General features: G+C 38.9%; 1 protein-coding gene and 1 long non-coding RNA gene across 2 annotated transcripts in view; one reads left to right on the top strand and one right to left on the bottom strand.

The window, feature by feature from the left end:
• Positions 1-16,537, bottom strand: part of CRADD (CARD and death domain containing adaptor protein) — a 249,886-nt gene that overhangs the window by 225,340 nt on the left and 8,009 nt on the right. The gene's annotated exons all lie outside the window — the stretch shown is intronic.
• On the top strand, positions 7,638-11,277 carry LOC306662761. The gene is made up of 3 exons (XR_013764222.1): positions 7,638-8,325; positions 8,433-8,543; positions 9,096-11,277. It is a non-coding gene; the product is annotated as an uncharacterized lncRNA (long non-coding RNA).

Raw genomic sequence — 16,537 nt, 5'->3', positions numbered from 1 at the left:
AATAGAGAAGGCAATAGGATATAAGAATAAAGATTGTCATATAATATATTAAAATATGGTACCATGTGCATGTATGATTACAGGAATGGTATGAATCTACATTGTGCACAACCATAGAAATGAAAATATGTACCCCATTTGTGTATAAGGAATCAAAATGCAGTCTGTAAAAATAAAAAAATAATTAAAAAAAAAAGATACGGTACAATGTACTATGAATGTGTAATTCTTACCCATAATACAAAAGCACTGAAAGGAATTGTGGATCCAAGAATTTGGAAAGAGCTTAAAGAGATGATCTAAATGCTGGTTTGGGGGGAAAACTAAGTTATGTGCAAGCCATATGACTGTGAACATTAAAAAAAAAAAAGCCAAGGACTCTCCTACTATCAGAATTAGTTAAGACTTCAGCAAGGTTGCTAGGTACAAATGAATATCCAAAAGTCAATAGTGATCCTGTATACCAGCAGAAAACTGATAAAAGGTATAATTTTTAAAAAATATTCCATTAACAACAGCAACAAAAACCTTCGGGAACTTATAAACAGATCTAACAGAAAATACAAGGTCAAATAGGAAGTGAAACTTGATCAAAACACATAAACGATCTAAAAATGAAAGGCTGTACCATGTTCATGCATGGGATGGGAAGGCTCGAAGATGACAAGTCTCCCCAAATAAATCTACGGATAGATTTCAAATACAATTAGAACATATCCATTTGCCCCTGGTGGCATTTGACAATGACATTAATCCTTAAGTTAATATCAAAGAGTAAAGAATCAAAAATGACCAAGATGATGTGGAAGAACAAAGATAGACGATTCGGCATACTGGATAACAAGCTTATCATAAAGCTATAGTAATTACAAAAGAATGGCAGAGGCATGGAGACAGATAAATGCAATAGTAGAACAGAATAAAGAGCCATACGCGCACACATACTTTGGGAAGACTTGATACATGACACAGATGAAATTGAAAATCAGTAGGAAAAGGATAAGACCATTCAATAAATGGCACCAGATCCGTTAGTTTTCCACTTGGAAAAGCAAAATAATAAAAAATAAAATAAAATCTATGCTTCACCTCATTTGCAAAAGTATTTTTTTAGGTCAATTTAAAAAAATGAAAAGCAAAATCGAAATACTATTATGGCCTTGGGGTAGGAAAACACCTTAAAAATAACCCTGGTAAATCTGACCACAGTGAAATTTTAAATGAAAACCATCATTTTAAAAAGTGAAAGATAAGCTAAAAATTAGAAGAAAATATTTCAGTTCACAAACTTCAACAAAGGCTTTTTTCAAGACATACATCAAGAATAAAATCCAACAAACGACTGTTATCCAGAATACCTAAATTCACACAACTCAATAAGAAAAAAATAGTCCAATAGGAGAGTGGACAGAATATAAGAACAAGAAATTCTCAGAAAAGAAACACAAAGGGACAAAAAAAAAAAAGTAATTAGTAGTCAAGAAATGCACATTATAACAATAACATATGATTTTGTATCCTTCAGAATGGCAATGGTTAAAATCATAATTCTAACTGTTGAGGACGCAAGGAATGGAAATTCTCATGTACGGCTAGGGACCTATAAATTTGTACAACCTCCTTGGAGAACAATTTTTGACAAGCAACATGTTGAAAAGATCCCAGCAGTTCTCTTGCCAGATGTATACCCCAGAGAAACTCAGATCTATCCATGAGGATCTATATATAAAGAGACTTTGGGTGGAATTGTGTATAGGAGCAAAAAGACAAACTTTAACGCCTACTAATAAGAGAAGGAATAGATTTTAAGTTATGTACTTATAGATTGGGATATCCATAGCAATTTAAATGAATGAACTGGATCTAAAGAGAGCAACCTAAGAAAATCTTAGGTGAATTGCCGGAAGATAAGCTGGTGGCCCGGCTTTCCACTGTAATAGTCCGCAGTATCCATCATCCTCTGTTGATGGCTTCCCTGGAGAACTGAAACGGTCTCTTCCTACACCCCATTCTAGACCCTCTGCATGCCATCCTCCATGTGACAACCTTGCCACATCCCGCTTAAGCCTTTCACTGGCTTCCCTGTGCAGTCCTAATAAGATCCAAACTCCTTAGTGCTGCCTCTTCAGCCCTTCCCTCTGCCCCTCTGACCTCGCCTCCCACCACCTCCCTGGTCTCCACCATGCTGCAGCCACATTGCCCCCTTCCTTGAACACACCAAGCTCATTCCTTGCTGTTCCTTCTCACCACTGAGGTTTGATTTGAAACAGCATCTTGAGCAAGGCCCTTCCTCAGTACTCTGCCTTCCCCCTCCGGTCCCTACCTCCCTCGCCAACCTGAACCACAACATCCTATTTTATCATGTTCACCCAGTGACAGAAACCTACATTTATTTGTCTATCTGTATATTTAGGTTACAGGTTTTGCCTTATTCACCATCACATTCCCAAGGTCAGGAATAGACTCTGTCACATAGTAGGTCTCACATGAGTGTCTGTCGCTTATTTATGCAGAATTTTGAACTTTCAAAGCTGCACTATCTAGTGTTTTATAGACACCTCGTGGCGTAGTCAACGGTGAAAACCTGGACAGGAAGGTATCCTATAACTTTGGGACAGGGTTTGTCTCTGGGGAACATTGGGGGTCAATAGGATCAGAGCTAGGACAGAGGCCTTAAAATGAATCTATGAAGGAAATATGACAGTAGCTTTTATTAATTCTCATGAATTATTAAATCTGTGTGGTAATATTACATAAGTATAGTCACAGTCTTCCCTGTACTCTTCTGACTACGATAATGCATAATTTTAAAAACAGTTATTTTTTAAAAGAGAGATTTCAGAGGACAAACTGAGAGTTGGAGTCAGTAGTTGCCAGAGGTGAGGCGTGTGGCGTGGCCGTGAGCAGGTGACAGAACTGTCCCGCACCCTGGCTTTGGTGGTGGTCCCCAGATCTACAGGTGATAAAATGACCAGAGCTGTACATATTCTTTATACCAAAGTCAGTGCCCTGGTGTGACGAGTCAGTCACCTGTGGTGCCACCACTGGAGGGAACTGGGTGCAGGGAGTAGAGGCTTTCTCCATGGTATCTTCACCCCTTCCTGTGAGATCTAGAATTATTTTAAATTAACAAATACATACCTAGAAAGGAGAGATATGTCGTCCACCTAATAGTATTTCTGTTTCACAGATCAGACAAGAAAGAGGCCCAAAGAGGAAAAGCAATTTTCCTCTTTGGTATGGGGCAGGGCAGGGAGGCCTTAACCCCCTGCAGTTTTCTTGGAACAATCAAGTCCACAAGTGCTTTGGGCCCACATCCCTTGGAGCCCCATCCTAAGGACTCTGTAACAACGACTTCCCAGTCAGTTACTCGGCCTGCATAACACTGCTTAAGATCCCACATCTCAAGACAGATATCCAAATCAGAGAACCTGCCTTCAAATCCCAGCTCTGCCAGGAAGTAAAGGGATGGCCTCTACTTCCACCTCTTTGCAGTTTCTTCATCTGCAAAACAAAGGGACAGAGTGCCAATACTCCAGACATGGCGCTGAGGGGGAGTAGATCAATATATGTAACATACTTGGCATAAATTGTAAGAGCTCAAGGAAAAATCAAGAAGCACAGCCTCAAACCTAAGAATTGAATCCAAATGTGCTGAATATTTGTCCCAAGGATGCTCCTGTCCGTGATTCTGTCCAACTACATAACTAGGTGTTTGTGCTGGGTGAAATGGGAAGTTTCTGAGACGTATGAACTGCGAGTAAGCAGGGGAGTGGTCAGCAGAGTGAGGCAAACGCCCCTGAACCCCTACAACGACCCAGGCCTTCTCTTCACTGCTGGAAAACAGCTAGAAGAGCCCTATTCCAGCTCACAAGACATGAAAAGAAAGTAAGGTAAAATAAAATGGCAAGATTGCTCAGGCTGTCATTCTGTAGACAGCGATAAGGTATAATCACAAATTCAATGCTGAAAGAATGCAGGCTCTATCACCTAACCAAACACACAGTCAAAAATAGCTGAATACTTGAAGCTCCCAAAGATGCAGCAGGACTATAGATTGTGGTTGTTTCAAATTTAAAAGAAAAAAAAAAAAGAGGGCACTTCTTTTCTTTTCATCATGAACCAAATGAATTTAAAACGAGAGAAACCAGATTTAATCTGTGAGAGAAGGAGCAGGCTCCTCTTTCAGTTGGCCAAAGAAAAGCATTCCAGCTTGAGGGGCACACACAGGCAAGAAATGTGAGACTCAGTTTTTATTTCTCCAAAGGTACATTAAAGTTGACAACAAACCCACTCGAAATTCCAAATCTGAACAACAAAGTGGTAGAAAGAACTGATCTTTTAACTGAATTTCTAAGGGCAAAGACTGCAATGCATCTTCAGAAATACGTAAATCAGGTATCTAAAAGGGGGTAAGCAGAAAATGTGCCTCATTTTTAGAAAGCTAAATCACAAAATTAGTTCAGCTATGTGAAGCATTTCCTAAAGCTAACTATTGGCTTGGAATCAGTAAAATAAATGACTGTTGTAAAAAAGAAAAAGTTGAGCATATTTTATTTTCAGTAATGAATAAGCTTCCAAAAGCAAAAGCAAACCCCCTCGCAAATACATTCGAACAGACAAAAGAGCTTGTTTCATTTTGACAAGATTTTAAGTACCCTAGTAAATCCAAGTGTAATACCCATCACATATTTTGCAAAAGTAATAAAGCTGAGGCAATAAAAGCAGTCTCAATAAATCCCTACTTTCAAAGTATTGCTGACAAGAAGAATCGGTACCCTGGGTCTCTGGCTGGATTATTCAATTTGACATACGAACAAAATGTAGTAAAACTTGCTTCAAGTACTATTACATAAGCATAAAATTCTTGTTTAGTTCTTATTTAAGACACAAAGATCAATCACATACAAGTTCAAATCTCTCCCTTAACTTCCGGTGTTCAAGGGCTGCCAGTCCCCTACCAACCCTTGAGAAGCATTCTTTCTAGTAATGTGGGCAAATATGTGTTAATATTATCAGCTGTTAGAACAACAGGAATGCTCTACAATAAATCAATTTTATACTAGCTCCCCAAGATGAAAAGAAGAATTATATCTAAAGGAATAAGATAAGAATAATAAAAAGAGTTGAAATATTTCTTCCTGTGAAAAGCAAAAGTAGAAAAAAAAATCCTACCAACTCCATGGGTAAATTATTAATTAAAGGATACATTGGAGAAAGAATCTCTCCTAACGTCTTTAATGAACTTAAAATATGAAGAGAGTTGGGCAGTACAATTTTTAATGGATAAAAACATCTTTGTTTCACTTTTAAGCTTTTTTACAGAATATGTAAAGAGCTGTAAAAATGAAAGTACAATAATATTGAAGGTCAACTCCGTCAAAGTGAGAAAAGCAGATTCAGAGTTAAAGTTAAAATGTCCAGTTTCAATTTCCTATCTTGACATTATATGTATTTTACTTAACTTGCATTATTATTATTATTAACTTGAATTCATTACCATCAGAATTCAGATTTTTTTTAATGTTAAAGGTTCTGGAATTCAGAAATCATTTAATCTTTCACTTATTCAAAAAAAATTGTCTCAAATTTCTAAAGCAAATAATCCCCCAGGTGCTTCCTGCCAGTTGTGAGGAACATGCTATTTAGGGACAACACCATACAACAACACATTCACCTCCTCTCTTTTCCTGCTGGCTTCTAAATCATTAATGGAAACACTGGTTTGAAATTAAGAGCTTTGCAAAAGCAGGCTTCCTATGCCTATTGATTTATTTTCTTTATTTTAAGGCATAAATCTGTGCATGATAATGAAGTAGTTTATAAAGCCACAGAGATTCAGACCTTAAATGGGAAATGTATTTTATTTTAGTTTGTTTGCTTGCTTGCTTGTTTTTCCTTTTTGCTAACACTCAGACCCTGTTTTGATGTAACTGAGTCTGTTTAAGAAGAGTTTTGAGAGTGAAGAAGCTGGGTTTGGAAAGGGCCACTTTCCAGACAAACAGGCAATTTAGGAAATAAATACTTGTCAACTTCCTGAAAAGTTGACTATAATCTAAAAGGTAATTTGGAGTGCTATTGTTATAATCATTTATGAAGCAATTTAATAGCAACTTGAACCACAAGTTTTTGGAATTTGATTTATGTTTTGATATCTGGTTTCATAAGCAGTTGTTTTTATCTATAACAATTAAAATGAAAAAATGGGAAGATAAAATTTTCTGTGTAGGTGGAATGATTAAAGCTTTTGGAGGCACAGGCAGATGAAATATCCCTTTGGAAACCAGATCTAGAAACAGAGTCAGGTCACTGTGGCAATACCCACAGCCGAAGTTAATTCCCTCTCCAGAATCACCTTTCAGTTGTACAAAATCAGTTCCTAGAACTGGTATTAAGAGTAGGTGCAGAAAATAAATGGTTGGTATGAAAAAGAAACAGAGAGGGACAGAAAAAAAGAAAACTAGCATAAAAGGATAGTGAGTAGGAGGAAGAAATAGTGTTAGAAAAGGAGAAATTTTCAGCCTAGCTGTGTTTAATGTTTTTTGAATAGAACTAATTGAAGATGATATTATTACACATTAAAATGTTTTTCCAATTCTACCCTAGGGTTTCTAAAGAGTGTTAGTTCTTTGAAACCACAGGCAAGGCATGAAGCCACCCATGTGTCTGCCCCAACACCCTGCATGTCCCTGGTGATACCATTCTGGGGATGAGGTTGTCAAGGCTGCTCCCTCAGCCAGGCTTCTGGCTAGTTCCACAGGCCCTGGCAGAACACTGAATACTCCAGAGACATCCTTTCTGGAACAGGGATATAACTTTGAGGGCAATTAATTAGCAAATAAATAAGCTTATTCAATCTCATTACTAAATATGCTGTTTAAAAATTAACAGTATTTTAAGGAAAACTGTTGTTTACAACTTGAAAGATGGTGATTTAATTAAGCCTGAAATAATGAATTAGAACGTGATTTGGAAATATCTATTAACATGTTAAACGCACCTACCCTTTGGTCCAAAGATTCCACTGCTAGGAATTTATTCAACATATATTTTTCCATATGCACACAGTAACCTTAGCACAGAGGTTTAGACTATACCAAACTGGAAATGATCTAAATGTCCATTGGTAGGGGATTGATTCAATAACGATGCATTCATACCACTTGAAGTTATTGAAAAGAATGAGGAATGGCTTTAAGTTATATGTATGCATATATGCATATCTTTATACATATAGCTATTCACAGATCTATACATACATGTCATATTTATGTATATAGCGAGATATACATCTGTAAATACAGATCTATATATATCTGTATACAAAGAGATCCAAATTAGCCAATTTAAAAAGCAAACTGCAGAGCGGAATGTATAGTGCATTTACTACTTGTGGTGCTTAAAAAAAAAAACTATTAAAACAGAAGCTTATACTACATTAAAACATTCTGAAAGAATAAAAAAGAAACTTGGAATAGCTCTCTTCAGAGAATAGGATAGGGTTTGGCAATTTTGTTCTGTACTTTGTACCCTTCTGAACTGACGAGATTTTAAACCCATGAGCACGTTATTGCTTTCATTCTAACTGAAAAACTGGTTAATAATAATTTTTTTTAAAAAAGTTTTCTTTACCCTGAATTTGCAAAACGGATGCTCTGTTAGGAGACAGTCGGTGGAAGCCACAGAGCCTAGTCACAGTCTCACATGTGGCAGGCTAATTAGGGTTACTTGAAGGGTTAGGTTAACCCATTAGCGATAGACCAAAACGCTGACCCCACCGTAGGCTCTCAACACCACTCTCCTCTGGTGCGCTTCCAACTCCCAGCGCGTCGACGTGGGTCAGTCCCCTGCTTCCGACGCTGTCTTACATAAGGTCTTGGGAGACCCGAGCAGCGTCCGGACGCGTCTGGGAGGAGCTGCCACGCCACAAACAAAGAACTGCGGCTGCATCGCCCAGTGGCGCCGGGATCTCTTCCCTCTGGACAGCCAGGACGCACGTCCTCGACACCAGAGCCAGCCCCTGCAGGAGCTGGGCTAGACGGTTCTCAAGTAGCAAGTACGGAAACCAGGAGTGAGATTGCTCTTCCCGCAGACGCTTTCTCTCGCTCCTATCTTTTTCATTCTCCCTTAACCAGTTCCTAGAAACATGTACCCGGGCTAATTCATTTCTGCTCTTGTATATGCAAAACAAGGTCAGGTCGCTTCCAGTCTCGTGCTGCGCCTTGGTTTTGTACCTCCTTTTAGTAAGCATCCAAGTTTTCTCTTCCTGGGCTTCATTACACTGCTAATTGAATGTCAAGGCTTTTGAAACAGTTGAATTTGAAGGTCTGTAGCTTAAATAATTCTTCCAAATCTCAAATGTTTACTCCCTTAAACACTGAAACATATTTCTGAAAGCATTTCTTTTTTAAATCATCATTTTGTTCTAACAGTATCCTGAGGCTTAACTGCATTGCCAACAAGTAAAAACCTGTCATACAGCCGGTGGTGTTAAGGAAGAAGCAAGTTAAGTTTAAAGAAAAAGAAACTCATCGTATTACCAGGTAATCTCTCTCATTTCTTCATAAAAACCTCTAACTTGCTCTTAAAATATTTGTAATATGAATGAAGGAAAGTTCTGTGATTTGCATGTGTCAGCTGGGAAGCTAACTTTTCAGTAAACCTGTTTCTCCTAAACTCTGCACTCCCTGCCCTTAAAAAACAGCAAGAACTGTAAACAGCAATCAAACCTCAAGGTTCAACCCAGAGTAATCTTTTGTTACCAGACTGAAAAATGTTATTAGAAAATAAAGAGGGAAAAGTGGCTTTTTTCTAAAAATTTGGGGGCTAGTCTTGTGTTGGTAGATAAAACTGCATTTTCCTGCAGTGGAAAAAAATCCAAATACTTACTTATTTTTGTAGAAAAGTCCATATTAACAATCCAGTACCTTGTCAACCTTTTCAGCTTTGGCACTCATAGAAGGTGCTGTTAACAGCCCTCAAAACTGAAGTTCCTTTATTTCTTCTGCCACTTGAGAAAAAGTTTTGCCGCAAAGTTCTAATAACTCTAAGTTCCTACAAATCAGCTTGGAAACATCTAAATGTGTTTTTCCTAGAAAAAGTGCCAGACATCAATTTTATCTGGCAACCATCAAAATACATCAGACCACAAAACTATACATTCCTGGACCTCACAAGGAGCATGGTAAGGAATCACAGCGAGCCAACCCAAGTGCTCAGCTACACCACATCTGCAGTCTACAGTGTGGGTAGTACCCGACGTTAACCACTGCAACCAAGAACGTGCAACAGCAAGATAAAACAAAATTTTAAATTTTAAAAGTAATGGGTGGAAATTTCAAATCCACCTCCTCAGCTTCTGGTTTAAGATCACACAGCATTATTTAATTCCCCACTGAACTTACTTTCATTAAAAAAAAAAATACAGGAAGCCCATGAAAATGAAATTTTTGTTTGCAACTGTATTACTTTATGAGACAGCAAATGACAAAAACACGGGGATTTAGGTCAGAGAACAGTTTTCCTGATTGCCAGGTTGGTGGAACTTGTGTTACTACAGTATGTATACTGATAATTCATGTACACAGGGACCTCAAACAGGAAGTGCCCTAGGAACCTTAAGTCTATCCAATAGTCATTTATTCAACACCTACTGTGAAAAATACAGTGGGGGTTATGGATTACAAGGGACTGCCTGCACAGAATTTGCATTCTGGCTACAGAAGGGAATGCCAAAGAGTTCAAAAAAATGGAGACATGTGGGCAGAGAGAAGAGGAGCAGGGATGTTTGCTTTTCAGGACGTCATTCCATGATACATTTTTTTTTTTTTTTTTTTTGGTGCTGGGAGTTGAACCCAGGGCCTTGAGCTTGCGAGATAAGCACTCTACCAACTGAGTTATATTCCCAGCCCGATAGTTAATTTTTGAAACCACACTATGTGTTTTACTTACATAAAAGTTTAAGAAGTAAATGATAGCAATGGGAAAAAAGGAACAGATGTAATAAGCATAGGAAGAACGCTGTTCCAGCCAGAAATCTGATGGGGAAGTGGGGTACATATGGACCGCTCCCTCCGCCTCATGTCCCTGATCCATCAACAAGTTCATTGTCTCCAGAATCTCCCACAAATTCCTCCTCGCCTTCGTCCTCCCCATCACTGTCTCAAGCTGCAGAGACCTCCTCACTAATAACCTTCTTCTGGTGCATGAGTTCTTGACTTTTGTTGACCCCTTTGGCAGTACTTCCAAAACTATGGAACCCCTCTCACATGAGGTGCTCAAATTATAAAATAAGGTACAAAAGATGAATTATATTAAAATGTAATTATCGAATTATTTTTAAAGTTGTGACAGTAGTAGACGTGCTTTTTTATGAATTCATCAAATAATAAGATGTAGACGATCTAATATCTATATTAAGTTCAGTAAAAGTGTCACAGACATTTTGAGATATCTTCGACAGCTATAACGATACCAAAATACCAGATTTGTATAGGTGATAGATTCACATTTTCTGCTAATTCCACTGTGACCTGTTGCCTATATTCATATTTGAAGGAAATACTAAATTTCAGTTACAGGATAGTGACAATGACAATATAATTTTTTTTCCTATTTGAGCTTGTAGATCCCAAGCACTCTGTCTATGAATCCTTGGCAGGTCCAGGGATCCAGGTAAGAACCCTGATCTAGGATCTAGATCTAGGATCATGTTCCTCCAGAACAGCTTCCACCTTGCCACCAAATCTGATGCTGTCACTCTTGAGCTCTAAAACTTCAATGGCTCCCTCACTTCCCAGGTAAAATATGAACTCTTCTGAAAGGGAGGCAAAGCCCTCAGTGCTCTGTCTACCCCTAGCCACTCTCCATCCCCCACCCTGCCAGCTTGTCGGCCACTTCCTTCTGGCTGCCTCCACTCTGATCCCCTCCTTGACTTCCTCAAGCAGACCCAGGTATTTCTTCTCTGTGTCCACTGCTCTATGGGCATATGATTTTCCCTTGGTGTCTGAGGGGAACTGGTCACAGGAACCCCCATGGATGCCCAAGTCCCTTAAGTAAGATGCCCTAGTATTTGCACATAAATTACATAACCCTCCTGTATGCCTTAAATCATCTTTAGATTACTTGTCATACGTAACACAATATAAATGCTATGGAAATAGTTGTTATACTGTACTGTTTAGAAATAATGACAAAGCCAGGCATGGTGGCTTTGTAATCCCAGCAGCTCCAGGAAGCTGAGGCAGGAGGATCGCAAGTTCAAAGCCAGCCTCAGCAACTTAGGAAGAACTTGTCTCTAAATAAAAAATATAAAAAGGGCTGGGGATGTCGCTCAGTGGTTAAGCATACCTGGGTTCAATTCCTGCTACCAAAAAAAAATTAATATTTTTTATCTGTAATTGTTGGAAGCATAGATTCAGAACCCACAGATATAGAGGGCTGACTGTACCTCCATTGTAGCCATCATGTTATTGTACAGTGATTCTCCCTTATCTAAAGTTTTACTTTTCTCAGTTTCACTGGTCTGCCATCTGAAAATATTAAATAGAAAATTTAAGAAATAACAATTCCTAAATTATTTTCTGGACTCTGTGTGTGTGTATTGCTGGTGATCAAACAGGGCTTTTTTTTTTTTTTTTTTTTTTTTTGCATGGTAGGCAAGCACTCTAGTATAAATTTTAAATAAGTTTTATTAGTTGTTAATTTCATACCATGACTATAAATTAAACTATGATAGGTATGTATATGTGGGAAAAATAACATAGTATATATAGCATTTAGCACAGTTTCAGGCATCTACTGGGGGGTCTTGGGATGTATCCTACAAAGATAAGGGAGAATACTATCTAAAATTCCTGCCACAGTGTCTCCCTGCTACACAGAATCTCCCGCCAGGCAATTCAGTGATTTTTTTTTTTTACTTTCTCCAGGACCCTGTCTTGTGCATGGCATTAGTAGATGTTTAGTAAATATTTGTTGAGTAACTGAGAAAATAAATGGATGAATGTATAACTAAATAATTGAAAGAAATAAATATGAAGAAGGGGGTGTGAATAATGCTGTTTCTAATCTGGGTTAATGTAGAAAACAAAATGTGGAATGAAAGAGCAACTTGAATTGTGTTCAGTAAAGTTGTAAATTAAGTAGATATTGTGTTGTAACTTTTTTTCAAAGATAGCAACCCAAGAATAAAGTAGAGGATAATTATTCATTAAAATTGCACACTTATTCTGTTAATCTGATACAGAAATTTGCTATAGAAAAATACAGAAATTTGCTATAGAAAAAGACCCCAAGAAGTAGAGTGTATTCCAAAACAGGGTTTATAAATCAGTTATCTAGAATTTAAAATACAGACTCTCTGAGAAGCAAATTAAAATTGGTGATCAGGAATCAATCACATGAAAGTTCATTTAATTTGTAATGTGCCTAAAAAAGGTTTCCTGTTTGATTGAAAATTGGAAGAAAATAGTACTAGTCATGACATTGCCAATTAAGCAAAACACTAAACAGCAGTGAATGTGAACATCATTTATTTATCTTGAATATTGACACTGGAGGGAAGACAGGTTTAATTGCAGCAGGATAAGAGAGCTCAGAGAGATGTTTGTGGAGATCAGAAGGAACTTTTGGTGGTTTCAGAAGCTTTTGAGGTTAGAAGATCAGCTCTTGAATACACACAATTTCACTGCAAGACAGGATCTTTCCTTTTGGCTCACCAGTGACTCACATGATGGAAAGACAGTTTGTTGCAGTACTTGAAAAAACTTTGGAAGACAAGTAGGGTTAGAGTTAAAGAGGCTATGTGTGGTCCTGCACAGTTTACCTGAGATCAGATTAGCCAAGTTAGGGAAGAAAAAAGAAGGGAACGAGAATATATAGCATGGTATAGGTGGTGGGAATTTCTGTCACTCACCAAATATTTGTTTTTCTCCTCCTGGGCACAAGGGAGGGTTGTGTGGCCTAGCCCCTCATGGTTGGATGGTGCCATTTTATAGTATGCCAGCCAGTGAATTGGGGATAGTGAGGGGGCATCTGAACGCTGGTAGGAGATCCTCTGGCTTTTCTTTTCCCATTGGCTCAGCATCCCAGACTTGGAGGTGGCTGCTTCATCAGCCTATGTTCATTTTGGGGGAGGCTGGTTATCAGGGATTGAACCCAGGGGTGCTGAACCACTAAACCACATACCCAGCTCTTTTTTCTATTAAAAAACAAAACAAACAAAAAAAAAAACTTAGGGCCTCACTAAGTTGCTGAGGATAACTTTGAACTCGTGATGCCCCTGTTGCAGCCTCCCAAGCTGCTGGGATTACAGGATTATAGGTGTGTGCCACTGTGCCCAGCCATTTTATGTTCTTGAGTGACTAAGAAGAGATCTTGCTGGTAACACATGAGAGACATGTATGGATATAAGAACCTTTGTTATTTTAAGATATAAACCTTTGTTGTTATAAGTCATCAAGTGCTTGGGGCTGTTTGTTCTGCAGCAGAGCCTAACCTATTCTGACTGATACACATTTTATAAAATGTGTTTCTCTTCCAAAGAAGAGAAAAGAGTGGCAGGGAAGAGTTGATGGCTCTGGGTACACAGATAAAAGTTGGAAAGGAAATAAGATGGGAGGAAAAGGATTCAGTTGTAAGAGAGTCTTCCAAACTGAATACTTGGCCTTTGGGCAGATCTTGTATTATTTCTAAAATCAAAGTGCTCATAATGCCATAATTATAAATTTGGCGGGCAGAATCTAGGCCTCTTAATATTAACCATGTGACTTAATACTAACTGCATATGACTAGGGTACATTACTGGGGTATATACGGACTGCAGGCCTCAGAGCTTATCATTTGTAAGCTTTTTGAGAAAATGTATAGAAGACTGAATAAAACCATGGGTTTTGGAGTCAGACTGGTTTGAGTTCAAACCTCAGCTCACCCTTTTAAATCATGGAATAGGTCTGACCTTCAGTCCCCTCATCTACAAAGCAGAGACTTCAGTGGTTTGTGGGAACATTCAACGAGGTCAAGTGCAGCACCTGACATTACCAAAGGTCCTAGCTTTCACCAGTCCTATGGAAGCCCGAGTTGGTCAACTTTATAGAATGGCTGCCTCCTTGTCATGTCTTAAACATAATGAGTCCCATGGCCTACCCAACACAGCTTCAAACCACCTCTTTGGGGTGTTTTTAGTCATGAATAGGCTCAATGATGTACCTATGATATCTGCACACCTCCCCACTCTTCCATGTCTATTGCATTAGTCTGTTTTCTATTTCAATAACAGGATATCTAAGCATAGGTTATTTATAAAGAAAAGAGGTTTACTCAGCTCACAGTTCTGGAAAGTCCAAGAGTATGGTCTGAGCATCTGCTCAGCTTCTTATGAGGACCTCATGGCAAAAGGGGGAAGTGAGTATGTGGTGGGAGAAAGGTCACGTGGCAAGAAAGGAAGCAAGAGAAAACCAAGACCTGCAGGACCTAGTGGCACATGCGTGTAGTCCCAGCTACTCAGGAAGCTGAGGTGGAAGGATCAATTGAGCCCAAGAGTTCTAGACCCACCTGGGCAACCTAAAAAACCAAACAGATCCAGGAAAGTCAAAATACAAAAGATGGCTACATTGAGGCAAGATCATTACACTCCAATATTCTTTTAACTTTACCAAAGCATGTAAGAATTTCCTTAATACATTTCAGATTTTTTGTTTTCTTGACTTTTTAAAATTAATTGCTTGACGGATGAAAATGAAGCTCTATGATATCCCTGTCCTTTGAAGATCCATCAGAAATGAGAATAAACTATGCAAATGGAAAAAATCAGTTGCAAAAACAAATCCTTTGCCCACAGTTATATTGACCAGAAAACGGGAAGCAAAGACAGCCCTCCAGTCCCTTTCTGATGAAAATTAATCCAAAGAGTGGTTATGATAATGGCCAGCACACATCAGATTCCTGTTTCTCCACTGCAACAAGATCTCAAAACCCAAGTCCAAACTTTGATTACAGGGTAGTGCTCAAAGACCCATAGCCAGGAGGAAACACAAATTTTTTTCTAAACAGGATAAAAAAGAAATCAGCTGATCCTGGCTGTGAAACAGTTCGGAGTTAAGGAGGGAGTAATTATTTTTTCAAAATAAGTGAAAACCTATTATGGCATGGAGGTAAAATCTATACTACAATTTAAGTCAAAATAAGACTCCATAGAAACGTGGAGCTTGGTCTCATCTGCCTACTCCTACCCTAGTGTGCTGTCCTATATGGGCAGATGAGGTACCTCCATGGAAGGGATCAAAAGGCAGGAAGGCTCCCCAGCTCTTATTTTTATAGATCCCATAACTGAGGCCCTAAGAGATTCAATGTTTGGCCTAAGGTGAGACAACCAGAAACGGACCCCACGTTTTCCAGTTCCTGGTTCAGGGTTGTGCCCACTGTAGCACCATTTCCTGGTTTCCTTATCATGGAATCTGTGCGAGTGACCTCAAATTGCCCAAAGAGGGTGCCTGTCTTCAAAAGGAAGTAAACATCTGTGAGACCCACAGCTCCAAACTCCAGGGCAAATCTGAGCCTGCAGACAAGAGGAGTGAGCAACTGTATGGCCTTCCCTACTCTTGGCACAAGCACCCTATGCACTTCCCATATGCTTCCCACCTAGCTAGTCTCCTTAACTCCACCCATGCATGGTCCCAAGCCATTTTCCAAAGGGCTTCCAGTGATAGAAAACACACACCTAGTTCAGTTACTCTCTCATTTACAAGCTTTATATCAGATCCACATCATCCCCAAGATAAATTCCAAACTTTTCAGCAGGGTCTGCAAGATCTGCCCCAACCTGCCCGGACAGCACCTCCCTCAAGCCTCTCCTCTACCTTCTTCTTCAACTCTATAGCCAATCGATCTTTTTTACTGAATGGGTCTGAAGACTCTTCAGCCTATTCACACTTAGACACAAGGTCCCTTCCTCTGAAGCCTTCACTTCTCTAACCCCTCAAGGCGAGTTGATGGCACCTAGTCTACAAAGTAGTTATTAGTGCCATCATCACTGTATTCTGCAATGTAGTATTCTTATAGGTACACCTCCTATTCAACATGGTACCCTGAGATGCAGAAGCTGGGATGGAATCATGAGTACCTTACTTATTGGCATAATATTTTATGTCTCCAATCTTCATTTTTATTTTCAATAAGTGAGGGTAAAAAAATACCTCGCCAAGTTATTTTGAGGATTAAATGGCATGGTTTTTCAGGGCATGGAACATATCAGGTTGTTTAATAAATGTGAGTCCCTCTCCTCTCCATCTCTTCCCATAAGGTATAAGAGCTCCCTTAACATAAGAGTACTCTTCTTTGTATTCCTGTTGAGTTACATAGTAGGCACCCAATAAATGTTGCCAGAAAGGAGAAAGGGAGGAAGGAAAGCAGGTATAAAGGAAGGGAGGGAGGAAAGGAGAAAGGAAACGAATGGAATGAATGAATACAGCTAAAAGCAAAAAGAGAGACCCTGATCCATTAGAGGTAGGAATTGTGAGCACTGGTCATGACTTTGAGA

This window comes from Sciurus vulgaris (genome assembly GCF_902686455.1).
Source record: "Sciurus vulgaris genome assembly, chromosome: 5".
NCBI lineage: Eukaryota > Metazoa > Chordata > Mammalia > Rodentia > Sciuridae > Sciurus > Sciurus vulgaris.
The sequence above is the reverse complement of the archived record's forward strand: the minus strand, read 5'-3'. Positions and strand labels throughout refer to the sequence as shown.